The sequence below is a fragment of the Anolis sagrei genome, chromosome 2, assembly GCF_037176765.1.
Source record: "Anolis sagrei isolate rAnoSag1 chromosome 2, rAnoSag1.mat, whole genome shotgun sequence".
NCBI classification, from domain to species: domain Eukaryota; kingdom Metazoa; phylum Chordata; class Lepidosauria; order Squamata; family Dactyloidae; genus Anolis; species Anolis sagrei.
In genome coordinates, this window is record NC_090022.1 from 191,574,477 (window position 1) to 191,590,322 (window position 15,846).

Consider the following 15,846-nt stretch of genomic DNA (forward strand, 5'->3'; position numbering starts at 1 on the left):
TATCAAATACATAGGGGTTGCTGTAGGACACCAATCAACCTGAAGGCACGTTTACACCTAATATGGCACAGGGCTGAAATACACTCAACGCACAGATTTTGGAAGCCAAGCAGGATGAGAGGTGGCTAACCAATAGAAGGAGAAGAAGGAGAAGGAGAAGGAGAAGGAGAAGGAGAAGAACTACTGCTGCTGCTGCTGCTACTCTATTTTTCTACCCCACCGCCATCTCCCCAAGGGGACTCGGGGTAGCTTACATGGGGCCGAGCCCAAAGCAACATACAGTTAAAACAAAACAATAAAATATTAAAATAGCATAAAAACAGCATAGACAATAATAAACAAACATCATAAGCAACAACAGACTCATTGTTGGGGGGGGGGGGGCAATATGCAAAACTAGTTAAAGAATAAGGTGGCCAATAAGGTGGATAGTACCATGTAGTAGCATAGGAATGGTAGCATAGAGTTAGAGCAATTTAACAGGATCAATTCAACTTAACTTAAAAATGTAGTAATCAAATATAGGAATTTGGATTCAGGTCATGATTTGGGTCATGATTCAGATTATCTGTTACAGGAGTTGTCAATCAAATGCACAACGAAACATCTACATCGTTAATTCCTTACAGAATGTGGATAGGGAGGGTGCTAGCCTAATCTCCCTGGGGAGGGAGTTCCAAAGACAAGGGGCCACCACTGAGAAGGCTCTCTCTCTCATCCCCACCAACCGTGCCTGAGATGGGGGTGGGAGCGAAAGAAGAGCTCCCAGAGTTTCTGAGAAAACTCTTTTGGCCTAACTCCACACCTACCATTGCAATTACAATTGCTTGAATTATCCGGGTCCTCTGAAGCATAGTTTGAGACATTCTTGTTTGAAGAAGGCCTCAGTCCCTTGACATCCAGAGATGAGGGGCCACCACTGAGAATGCCCTTTCTCTCATACCCACCAACCATGCCTGAGACGGGGGTGGGAGAGAGAGAAGAGCATCCCCAGAAGATCTTAAGGACCATGTGGGCTCGTAGGGGAGGATGCAGTCATGAAGTTAGGCAGGTCCTGGACCATTTATAGCAGATGTGGTGGACTATATCTAAGAGGAAGGAAGTAGAAAACCCTAAGAAATTCATTCGGTTGCAATACGTCAACAGGTGACTTGAAGGCTCAAAGAGCTGCCAAAGCCTTTCAAAGGGCCCTTCCTTTGCTTTCTTTAGGCCCATTCCACACAGCTGAATAAAATCCTACATTATCTGCTTTGAAGTGGAATATAAGGCTATGTGGAAGGGCCCTATGAGAGGCTTTGGCAGCTCTTTGAGCCTTCAAGTCACCTGTTGACGTATTGCCCTATAACCCAGAATAATAAAGCAGAAAATCCCACAATTACCTGCTTTGAACTGGGTTATCTGAGTCCACATAGCCTTATATTCCACTTCAAAGCAGATAATGTGGGATTTTATTCAGCTGTGTGGAATGGGCTTAAGGAAAACCAACAAAGACCAAATGGGAAAACTGATCACAAAACCATAAGGTGAGAGAGGACATTCCTCAAAAATTAGGTGAATATTTTCTGATATTTAGGGAGGAAAAGGTCAAGAGTGCATACAATGGGGGTGGATGGGGGAGAGGGAGCCCTTGCAGCCAAGCATCTTCTGTGGCTTTCCAGGCCTTTCCTGCCTTGGACAGCTGTTGTTTCTGCAAGTGAACCAGCTTTGCCCCATCTTCAGAGGCATCTGAAATACCTCCTGGATCTGGTGGCAGATCTAGGTCAGCATCTCCTTCCCTGTTGCCACTGTTTGCTCCTGGTTTCCCACCGCTACAAGTGAGGAGGAGGGTGAGAGAGGAAGGGGTAAGGGAGACGATTAAATTATGGTGCTATTATCTCCCCCTCATCAAGCTGCACTGCCTGGAAATTGAAGAGACAGAAACCGACTCAACTTAATGGACTCTCTGGTTCACAGAAAGACAGAGCGAGAGAGAAGGAGATTGGATCGAGTACAAGAGAGCCGAGGGTCCTCTGGGCAGCTGATAATTTGCTGCCCGCCCAGGCAGCACAAGCAGGTTCAGCGCCAGGGGCAGCGTCTCTCTCTGCTGCGTCGCCAATGCTTTTTCCTTTTGCTGAAATCCAATTATCTTCCAGATGAGGAGAGAGGCTGCACAAGAGGTCCCTTGATCCCTCGCCAGAAGATGCGAGCAGAGCAGGACGGGAGGCTTCCAAGGCACATGGGGCAGCAAGCAGGTGGTTGCTCCTCTTAACCTCTCAGAAGAGCGCCTTGTTGGCCTGTCATGCTGGCCAAAGGCCGGGACACATGCAAGGGTTTACAATTATTGGTGTCCTTTTGCCAATCTTCTGCATCACCACTTTCAGCAGGAACACACAAGGATAACCATCATCAGGAGACACTGGACCTTTTGGGGGGGGGGGGTGAAGGCCCTTTCTATACTGCCATATAATAATAATAATAATAATAATAATAATAATAATACTTTATTTATACCCTGCCACCATCTCCCCGAGGGGACTCAGAGCGGCTCACATGTGGCCAAGCCCGACAACACATCAATAAAAAAGCAATAAGCAAATAAAACAATACAATTAATATAAACCACATATAAACAATAACACGCAAGGATTTAAAGACCTATGGCCAGGCCAAATGAAAAAGTTTAAAATTTAAAAAATAAACGCTGGGCATGAACAGAGGTAGGATGTATCTGGTAAGAGGGTTTTAAAAGAAATAAAGGGAGAGCAATCCAATGAGTAGTTAAAGTGCTTCTCAGGACATTTTGCTGGGAATTATTTCCTTATTCAGGGAAGACGCACTGGAACAGCCACGTTTTCAAGCTCCTCCTAAAGACTGCCAATGTCGGGGCTTGCCTGATATCCTTAGGAAGTGAGTTCCAGAGTCGGGGGGGGGGGGCACCACAGAGAAGGCCCTCTCCCTCATCCCCACTAATCACACCTGAGAAGGGGGCGGGAGCGAGAGCAGTGCCTCTCCAGATGATCAAAGAGATCGCGTGGATTCATACACAGAAATGCGGTCACGCAGTTAGGTGGGTCCCAAACCATTCAGGGCTTTGTATGTAAGAACCTGCACCTTGAATTGGGACCAGAAAATGAACAGCAGCCAGTGGAGCTCCTTAAACAGGAGGGTTAACCGCTCCCTGTAAGTCGCTCCAGTTAGTAACCTGGGTGCCACCCGTTGTACCAATTGAAATTTCCGAGCCGTCTTCAAGGGCAGCCCCACGTAGCAGATACCTAAGCAGATAATTCACATTATTTGTTTTGAACTTGATTATATTACTTTACATTGCCATATAATCCAGCTCAAAGCAGATAATCTGGATTTTATTGGCAGTGTAGAAGGGGTCGAAGTCAATAGCAGTCAGGTTGTTATTAATTTTGTTTATTTGAAGAGGAAGAGCAAATTATTTTTCCCATCCATTACCAATGAAATGGCCTTAAATCTCTTGCAACACAATATAGACTTAGGAATGTCCTCCATGTTCTCATTGTAGTTTACCTCCAAGTAAATGTGAGCAGGATAGAATGCAGGCAGGATTTTATTCTTCCTGCAAAGACCAAATAACAGCAGCTACAGGTTGAGAATTCATTATCCAAAATGCTTAGGACCAGAAGTGTTTTGGATTTATCTGGATTTCAGAACATCAGTATTTACATGTACATACATCATGTTATTTACATGTACATACATCATGTTATCTTTAAGATGGGACTGAAGTCCCATCATCATATATGAATTATACACAAATATAGGCCCCCCTGGTGGAGCAGTGGGTTAAACAGCTGAGCTGCTAAACATGCTGATTGAAAGGTCGGTGGTTCAAATCCAGGGAGTGGGGTGAGCTCCTGCTGTTAGCTCCAGCTTCTGCCAACCTAGCAGTTTGAAAACATTCAACTGTGAGTATATCAATAGGTACTGCTTCCACGGGGAGATAACAGCGCTCCATGCAGTCATGCTGGCCACATGACCTTGGAGGTGTCTATGGACAATGCCGGTACTTCAGCTTAGAAATGGAGATGAGCACCACCCCCCAGAGTCGGACATGGCTAGACTTAATGTCAGGGGAAAACTTTACCTTTACACTTAGTCTGAAGGTAATTTTATATAATACTGTAAATGATTTTGTGCGTCAAACAAAGTTTGTAAAAAATGAACCATCAGAAAAGAAAAAGGTGCATCTACACTGAAGAATTAATGCAATTTGACACGACTTTAAGTGCCATGGTACTTGGAGTTCTGCCCCATTTTTAACATGAGGTAACACCTCTCTAGAAAGCAAAAAGGCCCCTTCCACACAGCTGAATAAAATCCCACATTATTTGCTTTGAACTGGAATATATGGCAGTGTGGACTCAGATAACCCAGTTCAAAGCAGATATTGTGGGATTTTCTGCCTTGATATTCTGGCTGTATGGAAGGGCCCTTTATAAACCTGGTAAATCTGAAGACTTGTTGAACTATAATTCCCACTTTTCCCAAGCCCGCATAGCCAAGCATAATTCATCTCTGTAATAACTGAGTCTAGTTATATGGCTGTTTGGAAGTCTTCCAACATGACCAGGGGCCAATTTCTACTGCTAAGTTGATGATGATTGGAGGACCTAAAGGTTCCTGGAGAGAACATTTTAATCAAATCTGCAAATATTCAGTTCTGCATTAGTCAAGCCTCTATATGTAGAAGGCTAACTGTATTTTTCACAAGTATAACCACCTCTGAGTATTGCTTGCCTAAGAAAATCCCATGGAATTCATGGAGGTCACCATAAGTTGACAGGCAACTTGAAGGTACATGCACACATAGATTTGCCTGGTGACCCTTATTATGAGAGATATCCTTTAACTGAGATCTGGAAAATGTTCCTAATTATAAGGAATGTTGCCTGTTTGAGAGTTGGAATCCTTTTTCTTTTGTATGGACTAAACAGAGTGACAAAAATCCTGTATATATGGATGTGAGCTCTTTATAAGGACAGAAATGCATGCACCGTATAATTTATGAATGTGGGCAACATATTAATTTTACAGAGAAACCAGCGTATATACCTGACATTGCTCGGGTGCTGTTCAGACCACTGCCCCTCTACTTTCTTCCTTCTCCAGCTCTGAGAAGACCTACCTGATCATGTTTCCATATCAACACTCTGGCAATCATGAGCAGACTATTTGTGGTTCTTTCGTTCCTTCCTCCTTTATTTATATTGTCCAATCACATCATCAAACCATTCTATTTTCCTACGTCTGTTACACTGTATTTGCAAATGCCTGCTCAAAAAGCCAAGTTTTAGCTCTCTTCCGGGGGCCAATCTGATGTCCTTGGGGAGGGCGTTCCATAGCCAAGGGGCCACCACTGAGAAGGCCCTGTCTCTCGTCCCCATCAGCCGTGCTTATGATGAAGACGGGACCAAGAGCAGGGCCTCCCCAGGCGATCTTAAAGTCCTGGAAGGTTCATAAGGAAAGATACGTTCGGACAGGTAAGTTGGGCCAGAACCTTTTGCCGCATACGCCTTCTCACAATCTCTTTTCTTTCTTGCTTGCTTTCACTCATTTACTTTCCCCCTCTTCTATCTTTCTTTTCTTTTTTCTCCCCCCTTTTCTCTCTCTCCCCTTCTTTCCTTCATTCCATCTTTCATTCCTTCTTTTCTCTTCCCTTCTTTCCCTTTCTTCCTCTCATGCCTTTTCACCTTTCCTTTTCCTTCTCCCCTTCATCCTCCTTCTTTCTCCCCCTTCTTTCCTTCTCCTCTTTCTTTTCCCTTTCTTTTCCTCTTTCTTTTCCCTCTTTTCCTCTTTCTTTTCCCTCATACACATGTCACCTTTCCTAGTGATGTCACAGAGCGTCACTTCACCCAGAAATAGCTAATCTTTCACCTAGCAACAGCCTTTCCAGTGATCTCACAGAGGACCAATTCATCTAGCAACATTCTTTGTGGTGCAAACAGAGAAACAACCACACTTTGATTCTGGTATAGAGTCTGAGGTATTTGGATGTGAACTGAAATCAACACTTTTATTTAGTCTTTAGGTAGAGCACAAATGTGTTAATTGCTACTTCCTGACTGTCAACCCTGCAAGTCGTGAATTTCAACTGCATCTTCGTGCTGTTTGGAAAATCTGAAAGGTCATCCAGACCATTCCAAAGCCAAGTCTGCCTTTCTTCTGAAGCTTTCTTGAAGGAGTCACTTGTTGGCAGCAAATCCTTTTAACAAGCGGCTTCAGCAATTCAAGAGCACCTGCCGAAAAACCCGATAGCAGATGCTACAAATCTGTATATTTACAATTTGATCAAAAGCAGGAGTTGAAAGCTGAAGGGCGGACTATCTAGGGAGAAAAACGGAAAAGAGTCATCTCATCCTTAAGATGTGAAAATGGCTTCTGACCAACTGAGAGATGTTTGAAACAAACATGTTTGGAAGTGCTCCCATATCAGATTAGCAGAACAAGCTCCCTATGTATTTCTTGTACATACATATGTCAACTTTTCCCCAAAGCTGTAGCATAGTTAAGCCCTCAATGCTAGAAATGTCAGACCAGGGGTGCATTTATACTGTAGAATTAATGCAGTTTGATATCACTTTAACTACCATGCCTCAATGCTCTGGACAAAGTTTTTAGTCTTCTCTGCCAAAGTGTGCTGGTGCCTTTCCAAACTACAACTCCCATGATTACACAGCACCGAGCCAAGTCAATTAAAGTGGTGTCAAACTGCATTCATTCTACAGTGTAGATGCAGTCTAGGATTATCTAGATTCAAATCCCTCCAGTCACAAAGCACCATGGGGTCAGCCTGGGCCAGTCACTCACTCTCAGACTGCTTTATTCCACAGGTGAAATTTTGTAGATGAGAGAGAGAGAGAGCGAAAACATGTATGCTGACCTGAACTTCTTGGGAGAATAACTGAATGTGGTCCACAAGAACTAAAATGTGATCTGCGGCTTCACCGTTACTACATCATTACAACGAGAGTGATAGGTCTCGCAAAACCATCTCATAGTACCGAGGCTTATTAAATATGGTTTTCTGTGGGTGAGCAGATGGTGGCTACTGGATGGCATATGTTCTGTATCAGAAACTAGAGCTGATGAGGTCTATCCAATACAGTTTTCTGAATCAGCACCCCAAATAACCAAACCAAATCTAAAGTTGATCAAAAACCAATTCATAACCCCTTTGGTACTGTTATAGAGTGGTCCCTGGTTGAAGTGGTCCCTGGTTGAAGTGGTTCCTAGTATAAAAAAAAAGTTGGGAACCACTATAGCAACCATCAGGGTTGCAGTTCCTATCACACCCCAGGAGCCAGTTTGTTCTCAGGCCAATGGATCTTAGTTGTCCATTTAAGGCCATTCGTGGTGTGACTTCAAGTGATTTTAGACTTATGCCAACTCTAAGGCAACACTATAATAGGGCTTTCTTGGCAAGATCTGTTCAGAGGGGAGTTGTCATCGACTTCTGAGTCTGAGAGAGCGCAACCTGTCCAAGGTCACTTGTGGATTTCCATGGCTGAGTGGAAATTCAAACTGTGGACTCCAGAGTCGTAGTCCAACACTACTACGCTACATTGGCTTATAACATGGATAAATCCATTCGCTTCTCTTCTATCCCTCCACTACTTGTGAGGACTGTTGCTGAACTCAGTGGAAACAGGGAAACCTGAAAGAAGAGGAGAAAGACCAGAGAACTGCCTACATTCCTGGGTTTCCATCCCTGATCTACAAATACCTTTGGAATCCTTGTATCTCAATCTTCTAAGGTTTTCTTGGTCAGATTTATTCAGAAGAGGTTTGCTATTGCCTTCTTCTTGAGACTGAGAGAATGAACTTGTCCATTGTCTCCAAGAGGTTGAGTGGAGATTCCAACTTTGGTCTCCCCGAGTCCTAATCCAACATTCAAATCACGATACCATATTGACTAACACTCTAATGTAGTGATTTAAGTGTCACGCTAAAGTAGATTATTGATATCCAGCCACTGAGTGTTTTACACTGAGAAAGTAGCTCCACCTAGTGAAACTTTCTTTTCCTCACAAAAGAAGGAAGCTGGCCCAAACCTATCCCTGGAGAATGGAAAGAAAATGGGGCAGTTTTTGCTCCAGTATTCCAGATTTCAATAGGCAGCCAGACAAGAATGAGAATGTTCCTTTGGACTATCTTCCATCCAGATCTGGCACAACAAAAATATCAAGAAAAAGGCAGTGCTGGAGAACGTCACAGCTGTTATTATTACCCAGTTACACTGATTCTTTGAATCACGTGGCTTCATCTGTATGTGCTACAAGCTAGTATTCATCGTTGGTTTTCTCATTACATTCAGTGATGTGTGGGAAATACGATTTACAAATACCGTAACATTAGTACAAAAATTGATTCTATATAGTACAGAAAGACGTCTGTGTAAATGACACTAATTCTAGTGACACCACTTTTCCAGTATCAAACAGGGCAGGAACTTCTGGTACTTTTGCTACTTAGAAGAAGCAAAACATTTTGCAAGACATCTTTTCTGCATGTAGCTCTTCCTTTTCCTTGCTGCTACCTGGAGGATAGAAATTTAAGGGCTGAGAAAAGAGCTCCTGTTAGAGCGTAAGGGTTAGAGCACTGGGCACTATTCAGGCAAGACGTTCACTGAGAGATATTGGACCACTAGCTTACAAATTAATGTACCTTGAGAGGATAAACATAGGAATGCGTTGCCACAGGCATGACTTTCAGTTCCCTGCAGGAAAGGTGGGCAAGAATAAAAGCAAAGATATAATGGTATGGCAAAGAGAGAATAATGGAAGTTCAACCTGCTGTAAAATGTAAGAAAATTTATGATTTGAGAGTTACGTTGTTCTGAGTAACTTTCTAAAAGTATGGCAGCTTTGCCTTTCCTTGCCAATTTTCACTTGTCTTGAACTGTCTAAAATATGTGTACCCCAGTAACTCTCAAGTGTAATTAGTTCTCTTTCATGTGTGTTTAGTTGTGGCAGAGACAGAGCTTGAGGAAAGTTACTTTTTGGACTATAGTTCTTGGGATCCCCCTGGAGGATACTAGGAGTGTAGTCCAAAAGGTAACTTTCCCCAAGCTCTGCCTCTGCGCAACTGCATAATTTTTTCCAAACTCTGCCCAGAGACCACAGCAGCCTCTAAGACTCAATTGGGAGCATGGTTGTAGTGGAGCGTGGTGCCCTGAGAGTGGCAGCAAAACACAGTGTTTTAGTAGTGGAGCTCAGAGGTATTTGAGATCCACCATCAATCAGTTGACTGCACTGTCTATTGCAGCGCTCTTGTGCATTTGATGCCAGAGAGATCCAAACACCATAGTTGTCCGTTAAGAAAGCCATTATTTCATCACAGTTCTCCCCTACCACAAATATTTGGCAACTTGCAATATGTGCATTGGCTCCAGCAGTTTAATGCTCTGTGATCTGTGTCAGCAAACACCCGCAGCAATGAGCTAAATAAACTCCCTCCTTCATGCCATGTATTGTTCTTTTACCCTTTTGATGGTCTTCTTCACAGAACCTTCCCCTTCTAGTGGTTAGGTTAGTTGAATACAGCTTTACAAATAATAATAATAATAATAATAATAATAATAATAATAATAATAATCAGAAACAGAAACAGAAACAGAAATCCAGTCACTGACCAACACAGTCAGAATCTTCAGCACTGACATCAGTATGGAGTTCAACCTAGACAAATGTGCCACAGTGGCATTAAAGAAAGGGAAAATGACTCACAGTGAGGACATAGAGATGCCAAACGCACAAACCATAAAATGCAATCAGCCTTGTTGTGTTTCAGACAATAATAATAATGTAGTCAAAGTATGTACGTACATATGTTTGTCCGTTTGTACCATGGAGGCTCCTACATGGCTTGATGGATCTGGTCCAAACTTTGCACACATATCCGTCATTATCCAACTTCAACTAAAATAACTACCCCTTTCTGGCTCAGAGCAAAGGGTAAAAAAATGAATCAAAGTGGGTTAGGTGTGCCTAGGTGAAGGACTGGCTGTTGCTGTGTGAAGTAGCTCTTTATGATGTCACTGGGAAAGAAAGGGAGTGAAGCAGCTTGGCTGCTGCTAGGTGACATCAGCTCCTACATGATGGCAACAGACTTGGATAGCAATGGCTCCCAAAGTGACCCATTTAAGGTGGAACCAGATGTCAAACAGGGATGTGTTATTGCCCCAACTTTATTCTCCATCTTCATCGCTATGATACTTCATCTTGTTGATGGGAAGCTTCCCACCGGAGTGGAAATCATCTATCAGACAGATGGCAAGCTGTTTAACCTCAGCAGACTGAAAGCCAAAATCAAGATCACAACAACTTACATTATAGAACTCCAATATATTGATGATAACTTAGGTGACATGTGCACGAGGGGAAAGAAGGAAAGAAAGAGAAAAAGAAGAGGAATAAGAAAGAAAAAGGATGGGGTGAGTGAAGGAATGGAGGACAGGAAAGGAGAGGGGAGCAGAGGGGAGGAAAGAAAGAGAAAGAAGGGAACAAAGAAGGATGGGGAGGGAGAAGAAGAAGAAGAAGGAAGAGAAAGGCAACAAAAGAAGAAGAAGGGGAGGTATATGAAGGGAAAGCAAGATAAGAAGAAAAAAGAAAGAAAAGGGACAGGAAGAAGGTGTATGAGGAAGAGAGTGGAGAGAAAGAAAGAGCCACAAAGAGTGCTTGCCCACTGTTGCCAGAGTAGTGCCACGGTGACGGAGACATTGTGAGGCAGGGCATATCAAAGCTGGAGAAGGGAGAAGGTAGGCAGGTGTCCCAATGACACCTGGGTATTTTTGGGTATATCTGCTAGTGTAATATTGTATGTATGGAAATATATAATTTGCTTATAGTGTACATATAAAGCATATATTCTGCATAGTGTATATTAGATATTTTATCATTGCTTTCAGTTCTTAGTATTTAAGTAGTTAAATATGTTGATAGATTAGATAGATAGATAGATAGATAGATAGATAGATAGATAGATCTGTTCTTGGAGCCAATGTGAAGAACACTATGTCTGTTTTCATCTTTGGTTGTGCATTCAGAAATGCATTCAGTGCCAGGATTTAAGAGAACACTTTACAGGAAATAAATTATTTGACCGATATCAAAATGTGCATTGGCTTCAGCTGATTAATACCCTGTGTCTACAAATACCTGCAGCAATGAGCTACATTAAGTCCCTCCTTTCAATGACTTTGGCCCCTTCTACACAGCTGTATAAAATCCACATTGAACTGGATTATATGGCAGTGTGGACTCAGATAATCCGATTCAAAGCAGATATTGTGGATTATCTGCCTTGATATTCTGGGTTACATTGCTGTGTGAAAGGGTCCTTTGTCAAATCATTTCATGGTTTTTGTCTTTTACACTTTTTATATCAGGGGCAGGCAATGTGGGGCCTTCCAGATGTTGCTGAATTGCCGCTCCCAACAATTGCAGCCAATGCAACTGCTGCAAGATGCCACCTAACAACATCTGGAGAACCATGCAATTTCCATGTCTGTTTTATGCTTTTTTTAAAAAAAGTATGCAATACATGTTATTCTTCACAGCACCTAGCATTAGGTTCGTCTAATCCAGTTTTACGTGGACCCCAAGACTTAAGACAAGATTTAGGGCACTCTCATGGAAGCATTGCAGGCAAGGAGGCGGCTCCACCTTATACATACTCAGTTCTAATGAGTATGCTACTTTTGATGACTTAATTTAATAAAAAAGAAGCACCATAGATTCGAGTTAATATGGTACATTTCCCACGCAGCTACTCTTATAGCTGATTTCAACTTCTGACTGTTTTTAATAGGTTAAAAAGGCCAAGTTTTCCAAAAGAAGCATAGAAAATTAAGATTTTATCCTATTTTACTTTTCTTCTTGCCTTCATTCACTCACTTATTCTTTCATTCAGATTTAACTGCAAGACATCATAATATTTCTTCCGTCCTTCATGGACCCCCCTGTGATGACATCATGGCCCTCCAGGGGTCCCCGGCTCCCAGGTTGAGAACTAGTGTATTAGATACTTTATCACTGCTTTGAATTCATAGTTTTTAAGTGGCTAAATATGTTGATAGATTGACAGTCTGATAGATAGATAGATAGATAGATAGATAGATAGATAGATAATAGCACCAACTGCCGCCAGAGTGAAGAGAGGGAGGCCAGTAGACAGTTCTACCTTGTCTCCTGTGCTATGCTAATAATATAATATAATATAATATAATATAATATAATATAATATATTGTATATACATATAATATTTATAATATTATAATGTAATACAATTATTATTACTACTACTACTACTACTACTAATAATAATAATAATAATAATAATAATATATAATAATTATTATAATTATATATTTTATATTATATGTAATATTAGTAATAATCTATATACATTAAAAATGTAATGCTCATTTGTGGGATTAACAGAACTCAAAAACCACTGGGGGAATCGACACCAAATTTGGACACAAGACATCTAACAACCCAATGTATGTTCTTCACTCAAAAATTGATTTTGTCATTTGGGAGTTGTAGTTGCTGGGATTTATAATTCACCTACAATCAAAGAACATTCTGAACCCCACCAATGATGGAATTGAACCAAACTTGGCACACAGTTCTCCCATGACCATCAGAAAATACTGGAAGGGTTTGGTGAACAGTGTCCTTTGGTTTTGGAGTTGTAGTTTACCTACATCCAGAGATCACTGTGGACTCAAACAATGATGGATCTGGACCAAACTCTACAGGAATACTCAATATGCCCAAATGTGAACACTGGTGGAGTTTGTGGAAAATCGAATCTTGACATTTGGGAGTTGTAGTTGCTGGGATTTATAGTTCACCTACAATCACAGAGCATTCTGAACCCCACCAGCGATAGAATTGGGCCAAACCTCCCACACAGAACCCCCATGTGGGCCACAGCAATGTGTGGCAGGAGACGGCTAGTATTACAATATAATGGTATAGTACAATATAGCAATATATAATACTGATATTGTATTATGCTAATTATCTAATATATTGTATTATATATATATGTATCTTGTAAGCCTCTCTGAGTCCCCTTTGAGGTGAGAAGGGCGGCATATAAATGTCGTAAATAAATAACTAAATAAATAATAGGATAGATTAGGCCTGTACAACCTGCAATCCTCTGGGTGTTTTTGGACTTCAGCTCCCAGAATTCCTGACTATTGAATGAGAGTTGGAATCCCAAATACCTAGGGGGGCTCAGGTTGTGCAGGCCTGAGATAGATAGATAGATAGATAGATAGATAGATAGATAGATAGATAGATTGATTGATTCTTGGGCCCACTGTCAAGAATTTTATGTCTGTTTTCATTATTGTTATATATTCAGAAATGCATTCAGTGCCAGGAGTGACAATTGAGAACACTTCATTGGGAACAGAATCCCTGTATTCTTCCACATTTGGCACTGAAGAACTATCCTGTGGCAGATTGCCAGGAGGCTTGGCTAAGATGTATTTGAGAATGAAAAAAGTCTCCCTTCTAATAGTTAATCGGCCATACGTGCCAAAAAGTTGTATCTTCACATTTCCAAGGTGCCCTTCTGAGCCCGGTCTGCAAGTCTATGCAGGAAGTGAAGGAGAGGACAAGGGAGCAACCGCTGACTAGTTGACGTCAATCACCTCAGACTCTGGACTGTAAATGGGCCAGGTCTGTGTCTCTCACCCAAAGGTCCCACTGGTGTTCACTGGACCATGAGCAAAGGAATCACTGCAGCCCAGCCCTGGATATGTATTTAAATTGCTGCCTTCCCCTTGCTCAGCATTCCCTGTGAGTAAAGTCCTTCCTCCTAACTCAAGAGTGGGAAACCTCTCAACTCTCAGATATAGTTGGATTCCTGCTGATACTGCTCATGATGAGCATGGTGGAAGCACCACCTCTTCTGGAGGACTACTGTTTGCCCACCTTTGTCACTAGGAACTATTTGACCCTCTAAATGTTGCTGGACTGAGTTCCTAGTATGCCTTGCCATTGGCCATGTTGTCTAAGGGTGTTATCATCCTATTCTGTTATACCGTCAAAGGAATGATTTGGTTGCCCTTTTGTCTGAGATGTATTACATAATGTCATTCCTCTCCAGGCATTGTTATGTTGTTGAAAATGTTTTTTTCCCCACACTGGAAATAATCTATTAATGACCCCTTTACCCACAATCAATCACAAAGTTGGGATTTGGATAATGTGCATGAAAAATGTGAAAATGACACTTTTAAAGCACAAGTGTGGCAAGGGTGTGATAGAGAGCATCAACAATCAGCTACTTTCATAAGGCTGGCTGGAGCAGATTGCAAACAGAACAATCTATATATATAAATGCTCTGTGCATAATGAGTACCTTAAAAACAAAAGAACCAATGAATAAAATCACACCAAATTTGGCAACAAAACGTCTCACAATACAAGGAGTAACCATCACTCAAAAAACTATAATTTTGTCATTTGGGAGTTGTAGTTGCTGGGATTTATAGTTCACCTATAATCAAAGGTCATTCTGAACTCCATCAACGATGGAATTGAACCAAACTTGGCACACAGAACTCTCATGACCAACAGAAAATACTGGAACGGTTTGGTGGGCATTGACCTTGAGTTTGGGAGTTGTAGTTCACCTACATCCAGAGAGCACTGTGGACTCAAACAATGATGGATCTGGACCAAACTTGGCACAATCACTCAATACACCCAAATATGAACACAGATGGAGTTTGGGGCAAATAGACTTTAACATTTGGAAGTTGTAGTTACTGGGATTTATAGTTCACCTACAATCAAAGAGCGTTCTGAACCTCACCAATGAAGGAATTGGGCCAAACTTCCCACACAGAACCCCCATCACCAACAGAAAATACTTAAGGCCATCCAATCCAACTCCTTTCACCAGGGCAAGAAAACATAATCAAAGCCCTCCTGACAAAGAACCATCCAGCCATAGATATAGGTAGATATATATGATTCACACACAGACAGATATAATATCATAGATTTGAAAGGGACCCCTAAGGAAAGACAATGATATGTTGCATGTTCCAGAGTAGGTAAACCAGACACTCTCCACATCAACACTGACAAAGAAACAGCAAAAAATACTGTTTACCCACAAGCAGAGAGACATTACATATATAAGAAACCAACACTTTCTCGTTACTTTATTTTCCAGATCAACAGACTGGGCCACAGCAACGTGTGGCAGGGGACAGGTAGTGTGTCATAAAGGAGTGGTATGATAAGGCAATAGGAAATGCAGCCTTTCCATATCTGGATAACTATATCTTTTCAGCCTAGGACTAGCTAAAAGAAAAGTCTGCATTGCAAGTAGACTGCCTGAATGCAATGAAGAGAGGATTCCTGTCCTGGTAGAGATTGTTGAGTGGGGGATTACCATGCTTTCTCATCTCTACATAGAAACATCAAAGATTTAACATGAGATCCTTTGCAGTGCAAACTTGTACTCTATTATTGAGCACTTCAGTCGTTCATCTGTAAACTGATTTTTTCCCCTACATGCCGTAACATAGATTCCTGCCAGTTATCATCCTGGTGTAGGTAAAGACCTGAAGCTGGACTAGGGCAAAATAATGAATATTGGACCACAACTCCCGGCAGTCCCATCCAGCACAGCTAATGGCGAAATGCTGAGGGCTACAGTTCAGCAACATCCAGAGAACTACACCCTAGCAAGCACAAAATGAAGCTGCTATGCCAAATTCACCCCTAAACTCAACATTTTGTATATCAAAATGGGTTGGAGAAATAGGTACTTTAGAATTGTTTAGGGCTATATGGTCA

At 41.7% G+C, this 15,846-nt stretch overlaps 1 long non-coding RNA gene across 1 annotated transcript in view; it reads left to right on the forward strand.

Moving 5' to 3' along the window:
- The window catches only part of LOC137096117 (uncharacterized), a 337,069-nt gene extending 321,814 nt beyond the window's left edge, over positions 1-15,255 (forward strand). Inside the window, exon 3 of the long non-coding RNA XR_010909289.1 lies at positions 15,218-15,255. This is a non-coding gene — a long non-coding RNA (uncharacterized lncRNA). The remainder of the gene's footprint in view (positions 1-15,217) is intronic.
- The last annotated feature ends 591 nt before the right edge of the window (positions 15,256-15,846 follow it).